The sequence below is a fragment of the Pygocentrus nattereri genome, chromosome 3 (assembly GCF_015220715.1).
Source record: "Pygocentrus nattereri isolate fPygNat1 chromosome 3, fPygNat1.pri, whole genome shotgun sequence".
Lineage (NCBI taxonomy): Eukaryota > Metazoa > Chordata > Actinopteri > Characiformes > Serrasalmidae > Pygocentrus > Pygocentrus nattereri.
This window is the reverse complement of record NC_051213.1, coordinates 35,773,417-35,786,031: the sequence shown is the minus strand read 5'-3', so window position 1 is coordinate 35,786,031 and position 12,615 is coordinate 35,773,417. Positions and strand designations below refer to the sequence as shown.

At 38.2% G+C, this 12,615-nt stretch overlaps 1 protein-coding gene across 4 annotated transcripts in view; it reads left to right on the top strand.

Moving 5' to 3' along the window:
* The first annotated feature begins 7,115 nt into the window (after positions 1-7,115).
* Positions 7,116-12,615, top strand: part of LOC108429244 (tumor necrosis factor receptor superfamily member 11B) — a 67,209-nt gene continuing 61,709 nt past the window's right edge. Inside the window, exons 1-2 of one of the 4 annotated variants that reach the window (XM_017700872.2) lie at positions 7,116-7,168; positions 7,432-7,470. The gene's annotated coding sequence lies outside the window, so the exon portion shown is untranslated. The other 3 variants (XM_017700875.2, XM_017700874.2, XM_037537367.1) reach the window with 3 other exon arrangements.

Sequence of the window (12,615 nt, the reverse complement as noted above, 5' to 3'; positions counted from 1 at the left end):
TTCACTTCAGAAGTCAAATATGTCATTTGGGAAGGGGAGCTTTTGTATACAGTCAGTCTCAGACCAGTATTTTGTTGATTAAGCTTATCAGTTATTAAAACTTATCATTTTTCTGGAGTAAAATATTATCATTGCATATTGGGGTTACAAGTAGGCTTAAAGGTCCCTTGTGAGCCCAGTTCAAACTTTTAACATTTTCTGTTATTTATTTTATTATCTTTTAAATTAAATCATATACAGATTCTTTGATTATTTTAAAAGAGGGAGTACTATTTTATTTATTTATGACATATTTATTTATTACATACTTATTTTATGTTGTTTAGATGGAGTTAGGCTTGTCTTTTTGCCCCTACCTGTAATCTTTAAGGACTAAATTTCATGCCTTTTTAAGTTTAGCTATGGTCTTTTTATACTAATAGGAATGAATCTTGGTCATTTAAAGTCACATTAAGGGACTAAAATGTCCTTGAAACATACACATTCTTTATTTTAAATGAAGCAAAACCCTAACGTCTTGTTTTAGAAGACATTTGCTCTAACATCTTTCCTTGATCTTTGCACCTCAAAACCATTTGGGAAGACAGATTGTATTTATGTTCCATTGTTGATTCTTGTAGAGCCACATTCTTTAGTTATAAATCTGACACCCCCAGCTTTCCCAGTGAGACTGCTCTTTGTATATTCAGACTGGATTTCTTTATAAATCACTTTTGCCAGTTGTGGATGTTTCAGCACTATCACAGTGGGAGGGCGAAGGCCATTCACACATTTTTTAACACAGATGAAGCCTGCTACTGCATCTGTTTGATATGGTGCCAAAGAAGAGTCTTACAGCAGTTTTAACTGCACATACAGAGCTGTGTGCTAGCTGCTCAACTATTTGACATCAGTTGGGATTGAAATCTAATGAAATCTTGCTAATGAAAGTAATATGCATTTACATTGATCAGCTATAACATTAAAACCACCTCCTTGTTTCTAAACTCCATTACATCAGCTCCACTTACCAGGTAGCCTTTGTAGTTCTACAATTACAGTTTGTTACCCATCTTTTTCTCTGTATACTTTGTTAGCCCCCTACCCTATTTTTAATGGTCAGAACCACTAGAGGGCCCCTGAAAGGATTCCTATAATACATTAAATTATTAAACAAATAATTATTTTATGTCAACAAGGCTATGAGTAGGGTTGTGTATCTCCCTCTTTCAAACAATACAGTTTGCTGTTAAATAAATTGTTTATGATACGATACAAATACGATACAGTTAAACAAGTCTGAGTCTATACTCGATTCACTACTGACTTTATAATACTCCAAGCAGGCATTTTACATTTCTTATTGCTTGTGTAACAGAACCCTGTATCCTTGTTTTAAATGTGCCTCATTAAATTGGCTGTTGACTTACATTGTTAATTTGCTCACACTTTTGGCTGAAGGCTCCTGCATTAATGTACTATTGACTAACAAAAAATGCACGGTATTGGTCATTTCAGGTGAGAGATGCTTGCCCATTTTTGTTTCCACAGTTGGCTATGAGTTGAACAATAGTGGAAGATGCCGATGTCAAGTGATCGCTCAAAGCAACCAACCATAGAGCAGATTGTTTATCAGTGGATCCTTCCAACAGCAGACTACAAGTGAGTAAGCTAGCTGGCTAGCGTTTTAAAAACACTGCTTAAATATAGTAAATTTGACTGTAATGTGTGTGACTGCATTGCACAGCTTTATGAAAATGAATGCTATGACAATGCTACTTTTCCTAGTGGGATTGTATTGTTGGCACTTGCATGCCTTTTTTGTTTGGGTTTGTATCGTGCAGTGTCAGCCAACTCATGGCTCATGTGAGTAAAGTATTTCATCAGACAAGCTACAATAAATCACAGTTGCACCTTGCTGGCTAATTGTTCAGAGTGGTGCTGAACTGCACTGTACCAGGCTGCAAAAATAAACAGAGAAAATACAGTATGGTGCATTTTTCCAGTTACAAACACCAGAAGTCCTGAAGGTGTGGCTGTTTTGGAGCTACACACATACCAAAGTTGAACAACTTCACTCATAAAGACTACTCAAGAAATGCAAAGTGGATTTATTCAAATGCTGCTAAAGAAAACTGTTATTTCCTCTGTTGTATTTTTCACTTCACAAACTAGAATCAAGGTAAGAAACATTTGTAAATTAAATAAATTAGTCAACATTAGACACCATACGTATATCAGTCTTAGTCATTAGCTTCTAATGTAGGCCACACAATTAAAAAAAAAAAAACTGCCTTGCTATCCTATCCCACAAACTGGTAAGCAGAATAGCGAGTAGTTTGTTGTCTACACCAGCAGTTCCATTCACCCTTGGTTGTTCTGCTTCATCAAGCCTCCGCAACTCATGTGTGTATTCTGGTGCAAATGGATATGGCTCACATATTCGCCCATCTTCCAAAATAGGTAAAAAAAACAAACTTAAAAATAAACTAAACTAAAGCTGCTGCTGGTGTTAGCTGCATTTAGTAGTTTTAGCTACAGGCTAGTAACAACAAAAGCATGTTGGGTTGCATGTATTGATCTCAGTTGAAAATGCAGGTTTGAGAGGAAACACGGTAGTGATCCTGGAGTAATAGTTTATACTAAAAATACATTTTAGGAAAACTTTAAACAAAATTATCACAAAACAATATCTTGGGTATCAAGCAATGCATTCGTAAGATTTTATGTAATAATGGGATGTAGCGTTTAGAGCCATAAAATACTTCAGATGTCAGAGTACTTCGTTCCATGTACTACAGTGATGAACAATTATGATTCTGTAAATTTCTCTAGAAAAGCACATTTTTGTTTACATCTAACCCATTGAGTGATAGAGTAATTTTGCTAAATCGGTGGAATTCCCCTTTAATGTAAACATTCAGTAAATATTTTCAAATAAAAAACATATCTCTAAAACCAATTATTGGAGCCTCTTAGTTATCTGTTGAGCATTTTACTGTGTTAGCTATCTTCAGTTACAGAGAACACAGTACAGACCAGATGAAGAGAGCATTTTGATAGCAACCTGTTAACATGGCAGAAATGCATAAACATTGGTTGTTGTTTAGCTTGTAAATAGACATTTTGCATTATATCGTTTTTATATATTACTGTTGGTTTACATGTATATACACATATTTATACGATTAAACAGCAAACAAACAGTTTGGCTCAGTCTAACTCAGTCGCTCTTGGAAGCTGTTGTCACACTCTCTATCACTTTGTCCACCCATTATGTGATTTCCTCAAACTGTTGTGCCTCACACTTCCTCCTGAAGAACATGAGCAAAATAGTTTGCTCTTATTTCTTGGTTATTGCTGGTGGATGTTTTTCTATTAACATAGCACATCACTGTAGTTGTGCTACCTGTGATCTATAATACCACATATATCGCATCATTTCCATCTGATTATTTTGTTCTCATGCAGAAGCTGGTCCCACACAGTAAACTTTTTAGCTACATGCTTGTCTCTGGAGCCAATTACCTATTGTGCCTGTTGTCTACAAAAACTTGCTCAGCTTAAATATCAAAGCTGCCAAATCGAATAGGAATTGTTTATTCACAATTAAATTCATTTTTAAATGAATAGTAATCCCATTTTGATCAAATTGCTTAATCATTCCTAGTTTTACTAAAAATGTTTATGTTTATGCCTTTTTTGTTAGTATTTGGATTCAGTCCTCTTTTTCAGTTTGATGGAACAGCTCAGTAATGGTCTCCGGTGCAAATCAACTGAAATGTTTCTGCAAAAGATTAGGGGGGAAATGTGTTCAACCGAGCTTACAGAATTTAGCACGATTGCACAGGAAGTCTACCTGCGCACATTTATGTAACCTGTGAAATATTTCTAGCGTGGAATACCTACATATCTATAGAGAAAGGTTTGGCACAGGTAGAGGTGTCTGACTTGGATTCTGTTCAGGCACATTGCCCGGCCCACTTTATCAAATTGCCAGGCTCTGTGGAATGTACCATTCGGACATTTGTTTACTGTGACCTTTTGTACATTTGAGAATTCACCTGACTGTTACCTTAGTCTATAAAACTGCTCTTGGTACTTGCTTTGCCTGGCATTTCACCTGAGCACATAACAACAAAGCAGTGAATAAGCGGCGACAGAACCCTGTTTTAAATGCAAATCAAATATTTACTTCTAGTGAATCATTTGATTGTAGTGAAGTGACAACATGAAATGAGATAATACTCAGAGATTTTCACAGTTAAATAATGATGTAGGTTTTCTGAATTTACAACAGATGTTATCACAAATTTATCTATCACTATTTATCTATTTATATATCACAAATAAAAACTGAGAAGAACCAAGACTCAAGGAAAGCCTATTCTAGAGCATTAGAAAACCACTTCTCCTCTGGACTGCACTCTGTAGTGGAGTAAGGGGAGTTCAGGCCAAGGCTAATACAATTCAACAGATATATCTGCTTTTGAATGTTTACATTTGTAAAGTGACATCCACAGTAGAGTGAGTTAAGGACTTGATCTAAAGAGGTTTAGAGGCGATTTTCTTATGTCATACACCCTTAAAAATATGTTTCTTCAGGGGTTTTTGAACCATTGCCTTTAAAGAACCCATGAAGAACTGATTTTGAAGTTCTATATAGAACCAGTTCATGCTTAGGTTGTTGTTTGCATGCTGAATTTGGTTCTTTTGATTGATGGAGAATGTGATGTATATGGTTCTACAACCCCAATTCCAATGAAGTTGGGATGTTGTGTAAAACATAAACAAAAACAGAATATGATGATTTGCAAATCCTTTTCAACTTATATTCAACTGAATACACTACAAAGACAAGATATTTAATGTTCAAACGGATAAACTTCATTGTTTTTTGCAAATATTCACTCATTTTGAATTTGATGCCTGCAACACGTTCCAAAGAAGTTGGGACAGGGGCAACAAAAGACTAGGAAAGTTGAGGAATGCTCAAAAAACACCTGTTAGGAACATTCCACAGGTGAACAGGTTAATTGGAAACAGGTGAGTGTCATGACTGGGTATAAAGGGAGCATCCCAGAAAGGCTCAGTCATTCACAAGCAAGGATAGGGCAAGGTTCACCACTTTGTGAACAACTGCGTGAGCAAATAGTCCAACAGTTTAAGAACATGTTTGTCAACGTGCAATTGTAAGGAATTTAGGGATTTCATCATCTACAGTCCATAATATCATCAGAAGTTTCAGAGAATCTGGAGAAATCTCTGCAAGTAAGCGGCAAGGCAGAAAACCAACATTGAATGCCTGTGACCTTTGATCCCTCAGACGGCACTGCATTAAAAACCCACATCATTCTGTAACGGATATTACCACATGGGCTCAGGAACACTTCAGAAAACCATTGTCAGTGAACACAGTTCGTCACTCCATCTACAAGTGCAAGTTAAAACTCTGCCATGCAAAGCAAAAGCCATATATCAACAACACCCAGAAACGCCGCCGGCTTCTCTGGGCCCGAGCTCATCTGAGATGGACTGACGCAAAGTGGAAAAGTGTCCTGTGGTCTGACGAGTCCACATTTCAAATTGTTTTTGGAAATTGTGGACATCGTGTCCTCCGGGCCAAAGAGGAAAAGGACTGTCCGGATTGTTATCAGTGCAAAGTTCAAAAGCCAGCATCTCTGATGGTGTGGGGGTGTGTTAGTGCCCATGGCATGGGTAACTTGCACATCTGTGAAGGCACCATTAATGCTAAAAGGTACATACAGGTTTTGGAGTAACATATGCTGCCGTCCAAGTAGTCTTTTTCAGGGACGTCCCTGCTTACCTCAGCAAGACAATGCCAAGCCACATTCTACACGCGTTATAACAGCATGGCTTCATAGTAAAAGAGTGCGGGTGCTAGACTGGCCTGCCTGCAGTCCAGACCTGTCTCCCATTGAAAAATGTGTGGCGCATTATGTGGACTGTTGAACAACTGAAGCTGTACATCAAGCAAGAATGGGAAAGAATTCCACCTACAAAGCTTCAACAGTTAGTGTCCTCAGTTCCCAAACGCTTTATTGAGTGTTGTTAAAAGGAAAGGTGATGTAACACAGTGGTAAACATGCCCCTGTCCCAACTTCTTTGGAACGAGTTGCAGGCATCAGATTCAAAATGAGTGAATATTTGCAAAAAACAATAAAGTTTATCCATTTGAACATTAAATATCTTGTCTTTGTAGTGTATTCAGTTGAATACAGGTTGAAAAGGATTTGTAAATCATTGTATTCTGTTTTTTATTAATGTTTTACACAACGTCCCAACTTCATTGGAATTGGGATTGTACATAGAACATTTTTTTTAAATGGTTCTATATGTCACGGTTGGCCCCTCCCAGTCCTGTCCATGTTCTCCTTTGTTTTGGTTTCAGTCCTGCCCCCTGTTTGGTTACTCCGCCCCTGATTGTATTCACCTGTCCCTCATTGTTACGTGTATTTAAGCCCTGTGTTTGCCCCTTGCGTTTGCCAGTCTTTGTATCATTGTATCTTTGTACCTGGTCTTTGTTTGTGTTGGTTCTGGTCTTTGTCATGTCATACCCTAAATCTGTACGTGTCGGCTCATTGACCCTGGACTGTTTTGACCACGTCCCTGGATTTGCCCATAATAAATCTCGCTTATCTCAGCGTGTGCGTCCGCCTCCTCACTCCCCCTTACACTATATAACACCAAGCACCTTTTTGGTGCCGTACGGAAACAATTTCAAAGTGGTTCTGTATAGAACCATATACAACACATTCACCATAAATCTGAAGAACCATTTTCCTCGCAAAGAACTGTTTAAGCATAAAATGGTTCTAAGTAGAACTCATGGTTCTATGAGTAGATTGCCTTTACCAAAGAAACCTTGAAGAATTGTATTTTTTAGGGTGTACCTATATGAGCTGAAAAGAACAAGTATGGATAAAAAAAAAGTAGTCTAAAAAAAGTCTGGCAGTTTTTTTTCTTAAAATAAAGGGGAAAATTAGTCACGTACAACATGTACAAGTCTGATTCAGCTTTCCATGGGACCACAACGTCACCTTCAACCACTGAAAATGAGAACGCCTGCCAATTCTTAAGTGGCAGTGTGGTCAGTAAACGGTAGCTTTCCTTCCATGCTGGTGTTCTGACTAGTCAAACCACTCCCTGAGGGCATGCAGTTTGCACGGTAAGTGATTTGTCAGAATAGGCTACTGTAACCCTAAGAGCCCATACTAAAGCTTATCGTGTTACATCGCTAATGCTAGTCACTGTAATATTCTTAGGTAGATCAGATTCTCTTAAGATGTATTTAGCAACCTGCTTCACTAAAAACTATTGAAGATTCAGCAACCTGTCCTGTCACACGAGGCTGCATACATTAGCTAGCTAACTATGCACAGTTCATTTTGTAAACATTTTCAGGCTTTTTGTTTTTGCTGTGTTTTGCAGGTGCATTGAGGTGAAAAAGATTCACCTTGAAGCAGTCAGGTAGCCTGCAACTTGAGTGTTTTTTCTGTGCTGACCAATCACATCAAAAGGAATGTGGGTATTCAGTGACAGGTGAAATGGAGGGACTAGAGGATAATGTTGCTAATTACCCTGAACTGCATGATTTCAGGGATCGAAGTTGCCAAGACAAGCAGTTTTTTGATTTCTTTTGCTTGCAGTCCAATGCATGCTTACCAAAGTAGAATTTGCATAGTTTGTGCTGAAGGCTCACACAGCTTCAGATTGCTGTCAGAATTCTAAAAGCAATTCCCTTTCAAATAACCTAGATAATTTGTAGGGCTTTAATAGGTTTACTTTTCTCAAGTCTTGGAATACCTGGGATAGCCTTGACATGCATATTGGTTTCTAGTATGTTTCTTGTCAGTCTAAAAATGTTGCTTACCTCCAAACCTATGGGGAATAAATGAGATAAGAGACAGAGATAAAATGCAATTTCCTCATGTTTACAGAAACAGAAGTGAACTGGATTCGTCTTGGTAGCTTAGCAAGCAAGTGTTATAATTGTGTTTAAATACTATTTTTTAATTGTGGCAGTTTTTCAGTGATTTTTCAGTATCAGTGGCAATCAGTCATTCAAATTATTTGGGATAAACTTGTGTAGTGAAAGTAAGGTGTTGATTCCACCACATAACAGGACAAGAAAATTATCCCTGGCTTAATATTCAACATACATTTTCCATACAAACGACTAAAACCAACAGTTACACCATTGTTTGAGTTAGGGGTGCCAGGAAGAGCTTACCTCTCCTCAAAGAGACTTGAGCTCCCTTGAAAACAACACTGTGAAGTTAGGGGGGGTCATAAATACTAACACTTAACCAGTATCTTATTTCAAACAATATATTTCTGCTTTGGCTCTCGCTTGTTGAGGCCTATGCAATTTTAAGTAATATTTCATTGCCAGGGAAACATTAGCTCTTCTCACAGTGGTGTTGAGTGTGTTACATGTATATAGTTTGTTATTGCACAGTACTTTTACTAAGTTTTGGTTGCTGCCTTTGAAACTCATTTTGGAACTATTGCGTTTGTAAACTTTTTTTTGTCCATTGAAGTAACTCACTTCTTGATTTCACTGGATACTTATATACTCTTACTCAAGTAATTGTTTAGATTTACTTTTCCTTTTTTATTTGAGCATTTGTTCTTTTTAATTAACAATACTTTAGTTCAGCACAATTTTTATCAGCTCTTCGCAGCTCTTAGTACTGACACCCATAGACTTTTACTCAGTGCAACCCCGTCATCTGTTCTTAAATTCACATGCTGTTGTAAGCATCAGATAATACTGCATGAACATGGTAGAAGCAACCTAGTGTCTGTGTGTGTGTGGCAGAGCATCTTATAGTCTGTGGTTTAGTTTTTTGCTCATTAAAGAAGTCATGTCTGCAACTCTTGTCTGAGTTCTAAATGTAGTCCAGCATCTGCATCTGGCTTGCTAAAAATAGTCCTGTGTTTCTTTATTTTTCAATGGCCGTGATATGTTGAAGGGACTCAGCATGGGACAGGCATTTATGGAATCTGAGATGTGCTCTTGAGTGCTCTATTTGCTTTAACTTCACGTGGTGTGTAGCGCTCCCTGCATGGTTTGTCTGCCTGATTTATATGAAAACAAAACAAAATTTATGAGCAGAATATTTATTTGTGGTCCCATTTGCCTTGACTTCAAAAATAAAACAAGGCCTTAGAGGGAGACTGGCATTTTTATCATTCTTCAAGATAAACATGTTTTTTGGCTTGAGGAATATTATACTGTTTTTCATAGTGAGCCAAAACATATTTTTTTTAAGTATGGAAAATCTGTTGTTAAATTTGATCGTTATGGTTATTGCTCTTAAATGGGACACTGCTATTTGCTCATTTAGATCTGCTCTTCTGGCTTATGAGTGAAGTTGCTAATCTATTAAGGTTTCCTAATGGAGTTTTGGAACAGGCTTGAAGTTTAGAAATGCAATGCAGAAATATCTGGATAAATTACAACCATGTTGCTACTTCTGGTCTTGCATATCCTATCATGATAGGGACCTGGTTCCCAGCAGTACCCTCTTTCTCTCTTTGCTCTGCACTTGGGCTAGTGTCCTGCCTGCAGAGCATTTGCTCAGGTGGAACAGCAGAACTCTGTTTCCTAGGTTCACATTCTTCCTTTTACACACTGGCATGGCTGTCCCTCAAGACTAAAGAGCAGTGCTGTGGAATTTGCTTCACAGCCAGGCTCCTCTGTACCCTGTTACCTTAGATAAGTGGGATTCAGATCAGACTCTGGTTGTGCATTGTTTGCATCACAAAAGTGTGACTGACATTCCAACATTTTTGTTCAGGTGGCGCCCTACTTTATTTCTGTTTGCACAGCTCTCTGTTTTGCTGAAAAGAAGGCTTTTGTATCCTCAGAGCTCTGTCCACATCATGAGCTCATGAGCATGTGTTTTGGAGGGCCTGTGCAAGATGCTAAACAATGCTACATAACTTTACTATAAACCGAATAAAACATTGATTAGAAGAAACAAGATTTCTTGTTTCTTTATGTACTTCAGCCATTGCATGAATTTGTTCAATTCCTGATTTAATTGAATGAAGTATTGATTAGCCAAACTAGGTATTGTATATTATATAAATATATAGTATAAATACAGGGCTAAATGCAATGGAGCGGCCACTTTATTAAGTACCTCCTTGTATCTACTCACATTGTCCATTTTATTAGCTCAACTTACCATATAGGAGCACTTTGTAGTTCTACAATGACAGACTGTAGTCCATCTGTTCCTCTGCATACTTTGTCAGGCTCCTTTCGCCCTGTTTTTCAATGGTCAGGATGCCTCAAGGCCACCACAGAACAAATATTATTTGGGTGGTAGATCATTCTCAGCACTGCAGTGGCACTGACATGGTGGTGGTGAGTTAGTGGGTGTTGTGCTAGTCTGAGTGGATCAGACACAGGAGTATTGCTGGAGTTTTTAAACACTTCAGTGTCACTGCTGGACTGAGAATAGTCCAACAACCCAAAAATCTAGCCAGCAGCATTCTGTGATTTGAATCATCAGTGATTACTGATGAAGAACTAGAGGATGATCAACACAAACTGTGTAATTAACTTAGGTGTCAGTTTAATTGCTCCATGGCTGCAGGTGTAAAAGAGCTTTCGGCATCTGGTCTTGATTATTTTAGTCACCTTTGGAGTCTGTATTTTGCTGTTTGTCATGACCATAATTTTGGCAGTGAAAGTTAAGGAAGCCATTATAAGGCTGAGAAACAAGAATAAAGCAGTATCAGACATTTGCCAGTCCTTAGGTGTACCAAAATCAACTGTTTGCAACATTCTTAAGAAGAATGTGAGAACTGGTTTGCTTAGTAACCATAAGCTCTCAAGAGGTAACTGTGGATTTGTCAATGACTACTGTTTGCAGAAGACTTCATGAGCAGAAGTACAGAGGCTGCACAAGACGCAAACCACTATTTAGCCACAAAAATAGGATGGCCAGGTTACAGTTTGCTAAAAAAGTACTTAAAAGAGCCTACAGAGTTCTGTGAAGAAGGGCTAGTAGACAGATGAGACCAAGATTAACTTGGATCAGAGTGATGGCAAGAGTGAAATATGGAAGCAAAAAGGTACTTTCCAATTCCAAAGCCTTCCACCTCATCTGTAAAACATAGTGGTGAGGTGTTGTGGCCTCGGCCTATATGGCTATCACCTAATTTATGATGTAGCTGCTGATGGCAGTGGGAAAAAGAAATTCTGAAGTGTATAGTAACATCTTAACAGTTTAAGTTAAGGAAAATGCCTCCAAACAGGACGGCACTTCATCCTACAGCGAGATGGACATAATGCAAAGCCAACAAAATTGCACTGGTTGCAATGCATGTCTGTCAGAACATCACTAGAGAAGATCTTCAACATCTGGTGTCTGTCTTCAAGAAGCCATAGCATGCAAAGGATATGCAAAAAAAAATTTACATTATGGTGCCTTGAGATGGGTTGAAGGCTATGTATAAAAAGTGCTGTAATGTCTACATGATAAAGCTAAACTTTTTTAAAACCTTGGTATGTGCACTTTCATCCGATGTGAAGTATTTGAGAACAAATGTAAAACTGTGAAGTACAGAAGCAAATAAAAAAATGCTTTCCCAAATATTATGGAAGGCACTGTAGCTTTGATATTTCTTCTATGCGTAAAGCCCGCCCCCAACCATGTATATAAAATAGAATACTCTTGAAAGTGGTCTGTAATGCATTTTGGAGCAAAATTCTTCATATTATATATGTCCTTTGCTCTTTGGAGGTGCAGTAAACATGCAATGAGCAACTGTAGTTGTCCAACACTTATTTTATATGCATTTCCTTTAAGGCACCGTAATGTTTGGGCCGTAAATGCATAGTGATGATGATGAGAGCAGACCATTGGAAAACTGTTCCTAGATATGCCATACCATTCAGGAGTATTTTACAAATGCATGTCCTTGATCTTTGGATGTAGCTGGACTGTAATGAGCAATAACACCAGTACATAGAATGTTGCACCTGAACGATGGGAATGGTCACAGTTGTTAAAGTCATTTTCTTCCACATGAATAAAACTGGAATGTGTCTTTCTCCAAGGAGAGGCTCAAAAACGTTTCTACACACAGTGGAAGTGTGGTTTGGAGGGTCACAATTTATAGTGCTCTCTCTTTCACTGTTTACTCAGTTTACTGGCATGGTGAAAAAAGGGAGAGGTGACTCTTAGATTTATTGGTGCTATTCTGAGAATGTTCTGGTGCCGCTTTGTACATAAATCAACCCAGCCCAGAAAAGCCTCTGATGTTCTTGGCCATTCCGCCCGATTTGCAAAGACATACAAAATGGTGGCCCGGTCTTTGTTTTGGTGGAGGCTCCCTGCTGAAATGGAGCGCTCCAGGCCAAAACCAATGAGCGATTTGATGGATTTGTATAAAGGAAATGTAACCACAGCACGAAACAATAATTATGGCGCTTGTAGCTGTACCGATGTTACTTGGCACTGATGAGCCCCATTTGCATTTTCTGATTTTCATGTTCGGACAGCTGGGGAATATCTGAGGCAGCGGAGTCATACAATCTGCCAGTGAGCCGGTCAGCAGAACCTTTAACTGCATAATTTTTAGCTTTTTGTT